Source organism: Magnolia sinica, chromosome 19, assembly GCF_029962835.1.
Source record: "Magnolia sinica isolate HGM2019 chromosome 19, MsV1, whole genome shotgun sequence".
NCBI lineage: Eukaryota > Viridiplantae > Streptophyta > Magnoliopsida > Magnoliales > Magnoliaceae > Magnolia > Magnolia sinica.
The window spans coordinates 17,661,440-17,671,086 of record NC_080591.1 but is presented as its reverse complement, the minus strand read 5'-3'; the positions used below and the strand labels follow the sequence as shown (position 1 = coordinate 17,671,086).

General features: G+C 42.3%; 1 non-coding gene across 1 annotated transcript; it reads right to left on the bottom strand.

The window, feature by feature from the left end:
- Nucleotides 1-9,099: 9,099 nt before the first annotated feature.
- LOC131235828 (small nucleolar RNA R71) lies at nucleotides 9,100-9,206 on the bottom strand. The gene has a single exon (XR_009166348.1). It is a non-coding gene; the product is annotated as a small nucleolar RNA R71 (small nucleolar RNA).
- Between the last annotated feature and the right edge of the window lie 441 nt (nucleotides 9,207-9,647).

Genomic DNA, 9,647 nt, shown 5'->3' with positions numbered 1-9,647 from the left:
TTCATAATGAAATTTTTATTTGATGTAACTTATGGCAAATGGAATCCACTGAGTTAGCTACTCACTCCCACTCTGGGATAGTGTTTTAAAACACCAACCAGACCCTTTACTAGATGCAAGTGAGGCAGAACTCGACGAGCTGAGCGGGGTGAGCATGGATGAGGAAGAGGAGCTTCCCTACTTCCAGACTTTCGGCGGATCCTTCTAATCTGAGTTTGGGCTACTGCGGGGTATGGGCCAGGGCTCTAGTCACTTTGGGTCATGTATAGGTGGGACTAGTTCTCTATCTAGATGATTTTGGATTTGTGGTATTGATATTTTTATATTTAGTGGCACTTAATACTACTTTATGACTTACTTATGCTCCATGCCTTGCTAAACTCTTCATTATTTATGAGATCATCCAAATGTAATTAAAATATGAAGCCCATTAGGGCACCCGTGGCACCTGAGTATTCAGGAGCTGAGTTCCTATACGACCCTTGAAAACTCGGCGTGTTACAACTTCCTTACATGAAGTGGCATAAAACGAAGCACCCGAGTCTATAACCCAAGACTCATTGCGTGCATCAAGAGATAAGATCAACGCCTCTGTGTCACACTGAATCTTTCCCACCTTGAGAGCTTCCTTCTTATTTCTTAAGCACCCTGCAATCACATTTCATGTGTCCCTTCTTCCCGCAATGTCAACACTTGTCCTTGTCTTTTGATCTCTTGGACTTCTTCCTTGACTTAGAATATCCGTGTTTACTGCCTCCTTTGTTCAGTGATCTTCCTCTTCCTTCAACTTTTAGATCATTCCCCGAATCCCCTAAAACTCTTAATGCCTTTTTTTTAGATTCTTCGTTGAGAATTAGACTGGCTATATCATCGAATTTCAGCTTTGTCAACCCTAAAGAATTGCTCATGGCAATCACCAAACCATCCCAAGTGTCACTACCAAAAAATTTGGGCAAAGTCGACGGACTTGGGACGGTTTTGGCTACCGCTAAAATCCGTCGGCATTTTCGACGGCTAAAAGTTGTCGCCAAAAGTCAATAATCTACCAACGAAGCCTCAGTTTTTGATGGTCGACGTCCAACCGTCCATCGGTTTCTCTTTTTGTGGTCCACACGAGACTTAATTAGGGATAATTTTTAGAGATTGATCCCAAAATGTTGTTGAGAAATGGATGGACGGAGTGGATGAAACATATCCATCATGGTGGGGCCTATAGAGCCCTCCCCTTTCCAAAGCAACGTTTACCATTTTTTTCTTCTATGAAAAACTGTGAGTTTTGTATAGAATGTAAAATAGTGGTGACTCGTTTATGAACAGTGGCAATGAGATAGAGTTATCCAGACCATTTAAATAATCCATCTAGTTGTAAATGTTTAATATTAAAAAAAAATTATATAATAAAGTCTTAACTATCCAGAAATTAGTCCTCTTGCATGTACGGTTGTTATCAATTTTTTATTATAAACAATGGTAAATTTACACTTGTTCGGATTTAAAATGTTTATCTAATTTCAAAGAGGAATTCCAAAAGGTTTGAGCGCCGTCTGCTGTTTTCCCATTTTCATCGAGCGGGTCTTCCACCTTCCATCGAGCAGGTCATGTTCCATCGAGCAGCGTCTTCAACCTTCTATCGAGCGGGTCATCTTCCATTAGCAGTGTCTACAACCTTCCATCGAGCAGCATCTGCAACCTTCCATTGAGCAATGTCTTCAAATAGGTAAGCTCCTCTTCCTGGAATCCCGTTTCTCTACTCTCATCTCAACCATCGATCAGCTGTGGGCCACCCTGAAAGATTCCATCATAGCTTACACAGGCCTCTCCCCGACTACCTTCTTCACAGGCCTGGCCTTAGCGATGGCCTTCTACTATGCCGTCTCCAACTTCTTCGATTCTCTGCCTCCTCCACAGAGGTCAAGGGGTTACGAGGAGAAGATGGAGCCTCTGCCGCCTTCGGTCCAGCTCAGGGAGATCACGGAGGAGGAGCTGAAGGTGTACAACGGATCGGACCCTAAGAAGCCACTGTTGATGGTGATTAAGGGCTAGATCTACAACGTTTCTTAGAGCAGGTGGTGTAGTTTGAGCTTTTTTGGGGGTGAGTTGTAAAAAAAGTGATGTAGAGTGGGTCGCAGACAATTTCATGGCCAAGATGGATCAGAAATGGCCCAGTCGACGACATAAGTGATCCAGGCCGTCGGACCTTAGATTGGACATATTGCGCAATCCGGAATGAGTTATCTAATGTAAAATATATGATTTTGGGGTAGAACGAGCTACTTTAGCCAACCAACCCTACTACGCTAGATTGCGTAACCCGGAATTGTGAAAAACCCCTGGATCGACGGTCGTTCCCCTGTTGTAATTTCATTTTTACTATAAATAGTAAGTTTTAGTTTAATTATAACTCTTCATCCATTGGGCTTTAGGAGTTGTGCCCAATGTGAAAAGAGCTTAGAATAATTAGGAGAATGGTTTGGTGAAGCCAAATAGGACACTTACTATTTTTGGCCGAAAACTTGTAGTTTGATTTTGATTTCTTTCCCATTGCTTGGTACCCCTATTTAAAGGGTTGTGAACTCGTTTTTATTCATTCATTAATCAAATTCGAATTTATTTCTATTTCCTGCTTTCTTTCCTCGTGGATTCGAGAAGTCTCTGTGAGGAGTCCAGAGAAGTTCCGTGGATTTGGAATAGTTATCCTCTTAACGAAGACGGTGCTCGACCTCACGTCCTCATATGCGTCAGTTTGGTATCAAAGCGAGGTTTCTCCTCAGATCGATGGCTTCTAACGACGGGTTGAGCAATAGTCCCATGGGCGATGCTCCAGGGAATTTACCTTTAACGACGACAGCTTTCGAAGTAGCGCAACAAGAGAATCAGCAAGCCATGCAAGGGCTGCAGGCTTCCATCGACCACATAGCGGATCTCTTGGCGAAAAACCTAGGGCAACTCCTTGTTCCTGGTGGTAATCCTCCACTGCCAATTACTGAAACTCATAATTGCCCTGATCGTAGGATAGTACCGGCAGTGCATCCAAGGGTCATTCTTGAGGAAGGGGGATCCAGTGAGGAAGAAATTGACGATATAATCTTCCAACACCCCAGACATGGCGACGATCGACTAGATCGAACGGATCGAGAATTCAAGATGCGGGTTGATATTCCTAGCTTCAATGGCCAACTACACATTTAGGATTTCCTCGATTGACTTTCTGAAGTTGAGCGATTTTTTGACTATATGGACATTCCTTAAGCAAAGAAGGTCAAGCTTGTGGCCTACAAGTTGAAAGGAGGAGCTTCAGCTTGGTGGGAACAACTGTAACTCGCGTGAACTAGGCAGACAAAAGCACCAATCCGCACCTGGCAGTGGATGAAGTAGCTACTACTTGCCCGATTCCTCCTTAGCGATTACGATCAAGTATTATTCCAACAATACCAAAATTATCGATAGGGTAGTCGGTCGGTGAGAGAATACGTAGAAGAATTTTACCGCATGGCGACACGTAACGATTTGGTCGAGACTAAATCGCAGTAAGTTGCCCGATTCAATGGTGGATTGCGTATGGCTATCTAGGATCGGGTCCAGATGCAGTCCGTCTGGACGATGAATGATGCGATCAAGTTGGCTACTCGGGCAGAAGCACAACTTAAACGTCCTAACACATGGACCTATCCTACTGCAAGGATCCCTGTGACAGGTCCACCTCAGGGAACTGCACAACCCAAGGAGAAGGAGCCCGTAGGAGCATGCACTCAACCTCCTACGTCTGAGAACTAAGATCAGGGAAGCGAGCAAGCTAGACCCCAAAAGAGCGTATTGACTGTTGCTGGTCCAAGTAGAATTCTGAACCCCTATGCTCGGCCAAGGCCCTATAACTACTATTTTTGTGGCCAACCGGGCCACCTATTAAATACTTGTCCCTAGCGAAAAGTGGTAAACCTCACCATCAATGATGGTAGTTCCGATAATGCTTATGAAGATCCAGATATTAAAGAACAGGAGCATACCACCGAGAACGAGGCAGATGATTCAGGTTGGGTTCAACAAGATCACGGCGAGTCACTCATCGTGAGGCGACTATTATATGCGCCAAGAAAAGAAGTGCATCAACAACGACATAATATCTTCTGCACTAGGTGTATGGTGAATAGAAAGGTTTGTGACATGATCATTGACAGTGGGAGTAGCGAGAACATCATTTCCAAGGTCATTGTGAAAAAATTACAATTGAAAACGGAGCATCGGTTGGATCAAGAAGGTCAACGAAACAAAGGTAACTAAATGGTGCACCATATCTTTTTCAATTAGCAAACATTATAAGGATGAAGTAGTATGCGATGTGGTTGACATGAAAGCATGTCACATACTACTCGGTTGGCCCTAGGAATCTGGCTGTGACACCACTCATAAAGGGCGAGATAACTTATATATATTCGTCAAGGACGACCAGAAGACCATATTGGCCCCTATGGATCCAGAGGGACCACCTGAAACTTCTAAAGTGGAAAACCGTTTCTCTTAATCATACGGGACTTCGTAGAAAAATCCAAAAAAACAGGACATACTAATGCATTAATTGTAAAAGGGAAAGAACTCAAGCCTACCATCATCCCTAAAAGACTAAGGCCCCTACTACATGAATTTAAAGAAATCTGGCCCGATGACTTTCCCAATGGGTTACCCCCCATACGGGATATCCAACATCATATCGACTTTATCCCTGGGTCCAGTTTACCTAATCGTCCTCATTATCGAATGAGTCCGAATAAGTCCGAGATTCTACAGGGACAAGTAGAGGAGTTGATCCGTAAGAGTCTTATTCGAGAAAGCCTGAGTCCATGTGTTGTATCAGCTCTATTAATTCCAAAGAAAGATGGGAGTTGGCACATGTGTGTCGACAGCCGAGCCATCAACAAAATCACCATAAAATACAGGTTTCCTATACCACGATTGGACGATATGCTAGACATGCTAGAGGGTGTAAAAATATTCTCTAAATTGGACCTAAGGAGTGGCTATCATCAGATTCGAATACGGCCGGGTGATGAGTGGAAAACGGCCTTTAAGACCAAGGAAGGATTATACGAATGAATGGTCATGCCCTTCGGTCTTTCGAATGCGCCTAGCACATTTATGACACTGATGAACCAAGTTCTGAAACCTTTCATTGGGCGGTTCGTTGTGGTTTATTTCAATGATATTTTGATATACAGTCAAACGAAACCACTCATATGGAACACCTCAAGAAGGTCCTTCAAGTGCTCACTAAAAATAAACTGCATCTCAATTTAAAAAAGTGCAGCTTCATGAATAATAGCCTATTGTTCCTTAATTTTGTCGTAACATCCACGGGCATTCGGGTGGATGAGAAAAAGGTGAAGGCAATCAGAGAATGGCCGGTTCCCACAAATATTCACGAAGTGTAAAGTTTTCATGGACTGGCGACATTCTATCATCGGTTTATGAAAAATTTTAGTACCATTGTGTGACCAATCACAAATTGCATGAAGAAAGGGCAGTTTCAATGAACTGACGAAGCCGACAAGAGCTTTGCCGAAATCAAACGCAGATTATCCACGACCCCGGTTCTTGTACTTCTCAACTTCGACAAACTGTTTGAAGTCGAATGTGATACCTCATATGTCAGAATTGGAGGAGTTTTGTCTTAAGAAGGTAGGCCGGTAGCCTTTTATAGTGAGAAACTTAGCGATGCACGCAAGAAGTTGTCTGTTGAGGGTCAAATATTGCATATCAGACCCAATTGTTACATAGATTTACACGCATGATACCGCTTAATGGCCTGATTTAATCATGTTTGTGATGCAGGGCATATTCACGAGCCTGGACTGGGAAAGGGTACTAAAAGCATGGATTTAACAGCCTAAAGTCACCAAGGCAAGCGACAAACCCTAGGAGACCAAGATCGACAGATTTGCACGTCAGGGATCCAAGAAAATCGAGAAATTGAAGCTCAAGTGGCCTGAAAAGTGTCCAGAATGCAAGATCATAGGGTTCCCACCATCTGATCAGTTCGAAACTTCATACGTGGCCTGAGGACCATAAATGAACCGTACACGTAAAATTCCATCCATTAGATCGCTGTGGAAGTGGCCCAACGGACATTTCAGCCCACAATTTACTGATCTGGGGCCCACCTGATCTCTGGATACGCCTCATCTTCGGTCTCAACGCCTTAATTTTGACGATTCAGAAGATGGACGGTGCAGATTTCTCGCAAACATCATATGTGGATCCCATATGAGACAGAGGTGCATGGTACATAAGTGCACTAGCCGTGCACGGCATTAAAAACAAAAACAACTCCGTCTCTGACCGAGACTCGTTCAAGTTCCGTGATTTTTTGTCCAGCGTCCGCACACAGACGTGCGGACGAATCTTTGTGGGCCACCACCGTGATGTAATGGACTGATCCGGACCGTCCATCAGAAGCCCTTGCCCCCTATCATCCTCGCCTAGATGGCGGAATTTCAAGAATCATCGGAGGCCGGCTGTTGATCGTCAAAACTAAAGGCGGACGGCTGAATGAAATCATCCCTGGACCGCACCGATTTTTATCCAAAAACAGTGAGTCCCACCTATTTTTTCGAGCTGATACGAATAGACGGAGTGGATCTTTCAAAAAACCAGTGAAGTGGGCCCCACCACGCGTCAGCGCGTGCCCTGTTACGGGCGTTCGTGAAAACCGGACGCCGCCCGGCTTTCTCGGGCCGTTATACGTCCATGATGGTGGTCGGATGCATGATCCAGACCGACCAATCATGTGCAAGGTCTAATGTAACCTCGCCCAAGAGGTCAGATAGTCAAACTGGTGGGCCAAACCGCACCAAACGTGGGTCGAACGCAAGCACTTCTTGCGTAAAGTCAGAGCAACAGCGGGATTCTCTGGACAGTTTCCTGCTCATGAAACTTCCGCAGAGAGTGTGGAAATCCCTCTCCGAGGACAGCTTTATAAAGGGCTTGGCTTTGAAGGAACAGAAGAAAAAAAAAGAAGGAAGGGAGAAAAAATGGGAAGCAGCAGGAGGGATTTGGCTGGACGATTTGCAAGAGAGAGATCCGGTTTTTTTGTTTCTTGTTTTCTTTTCCTTTTATTCCTTTGATTGTTTTTCTGTGGTTCTAGCATAATCATGCTAGGCTAAACCTCTTAGCTGGGGCTAAGAGGTGAAGCCTGTAGCGAGATGGGAGACACTATTGCATGCATTTAATTTAAATTTCTGAACTGAACTTGGTTTTAAGTTGATTATTAAAGGAATATTTTCTCAGTCTTTAATGGTCTGTTGTGACTGAAATTACAATGGGTTTACAATGGCTTTGAATATTTCTTTTTCTCTTTTGATGTTTATGATGTCAAGAGGCCCTGTTGTTCACCATCGTCTCTTGGGCATGGTTGGATGATTGTACCCTTCCTGATCTTCATACATTGTTGATTGGTTGGTAATTAGTTTAATCCTGTTGTTTACCATCGTCTCCTGGGCATGGTTAGATGATGGAATCCATTTTAATTTATATACCCTTCATCTCTTGAAACCCAGATCAAGTAAATTCAGTTTGATTTCCATGATTCCTAATGCAAGCATAAGATCTCCCTGATCTTTACAAGTGGATCCTCTGAATCCCTAGTTTCCCTTCCTCTGAATTTCTTAAAGTTTTAGATAATTATTCCACAATTATTTCTTAAATTCTATTTGGTTTAGATTACATCTTAGTCTAGTTCTAGTTCTACTTGGTTTCAGATAACGTACAGGTATCAGTCCCTGTGGATTCGACCTCGGTCTTACTGAGTTTATTACTACATCACAACCCTATACTTGGGGAGTGAACAAGTTTTTGGCGCCGTTGCCGGGGACTGACAGTTACGTTTTTCTGAAATTAATTAGTTTTAGAATTAGGTTAGGATTAAGATTTTACTAACTTTAGGCTAAAGGTTTTATTTTATTAGAAACTAACTTGTTTCCATATTTTGTAGGATCCTGACATAAGTTCCTAAATTGGTAATTCCTTCCTAATTTCTCTACTTTTTCCACTTTTAAAATTAGGGTTTAAATTTTAGAAATCTTCTAATTCTAGTATTTTCCTATTTGAAGGAAATAGTTTATTTTTAGAAATTTTCCTCTTTTGTTTTTAGAAACTAGGTTAGTTATTTCCCTTCTTAGAAATTAACTTTCTATTATTTTTATTTACTTTCTAATCGTAGAATTTTAGTTTAGAAACTATCCTTCCTATTTTGTAGGCCTTTAAGATAGAAATTTCTAATTCGGTAAGCTTCTTCTCTACTTTCTATTTTTCAGTGCTCTTTTTAATTTACTTTCTAGTTTAGGGCTCTCTTCTTTTAGAAGCTAGTTCACTTCTATCTTTCTTTTAAAGGATTGTTCTTCTCTTTTTAGAATCTAACTTATTTTGTTTTATTTTGCAGGTCTTCAACTTAGGGCCTCCAATTTGGTAACTCCTTTCCAACCCTCTCTTTCTTTATAGATTTTCTTTCTTAGGATTAGGTTTCAAATTTAAATTGAGGGCTGTGAGTGTTTCATGCCCAAGTGGGCCCGTGACAACACTTGACGTCTCTTGACTGAAGGAGGATTGGTTGAGGGGTTGACTATTCATCGCAGGACTAGACACCGCTCGAAATCCCCTGAGTTAACTGAAGTTATGGCTGAAGACCAACCTCCTCTACTTCCACCCAGGGTGGAGGATACCCAAGATGAGAATGAGGTGCAACAGGCACCCCCGCCTCGTACTTTACGAGATTATCTATAACCGGTGGGAGTGAGTACGCCCTCATGCATGATTTTTCCTGAAAATACAGGACAAATGGACATCAAGCCAGGAGTTATCCAACTCCTTCCCAAATTCCATGGACTTGAATCTGAAAGTCCATATTTACATTTGAAAGAGTTCGATGAGATTATGGCTACACTATGTTTTCCTAATGTATCTGAGGATACAATTAGGCTGAAACTCTTTCCTTTTTCCTTAAAAGAGAAAGCTAAGACGTGGTTACATTCACTGCGTCCTAGATCCATTGGCACATGGAACGACATGCAGAGGGAATTCATAAAAAAATTCTTCCCACATCATAAAACGATTACCCTCAGAAAAGCAAACATGAACTTTGCCCAAAAGGAAGATGAAACATTCTTCCAATGTTGGGAAAGGTTCAAAGATTTGGTCAGTTCATGCCTACAACACGGATTTGAAATGTGGTGCATTACAAATTTTTTCTATGATGGACTGACATCTTCCATGCGCCAAATGGTAGAGACAATGTGTAATGGAGAGTTCATTAATAAAGATGTTGATGAGGTATGGGATTACCTCGATAGTCTCGCTGAAAAAACACAATCATGGGACTATTACCCAATGGCGAACACCACGTCTAGGCCGACTCAATTAAAGGAGAAAGGTGGATTATATCTCTTGAAAGAAGAGGATGATCTCAAGTGTAAAGTGACTACGCTCATAAGGAAAGTTGAGGCCATGGAAGGAAAGAAGGATAAGGTTAATGAAATTGTTTGCGGCATTTGTGATTGCAACATTCATACAACTGAAAACTGTCCTACAATACCCGCCTTTCGAGGAGTGTTGAATGAACAAGCTAATGCCGTAAACAACTATCAAAGACCTTTTACTGGACC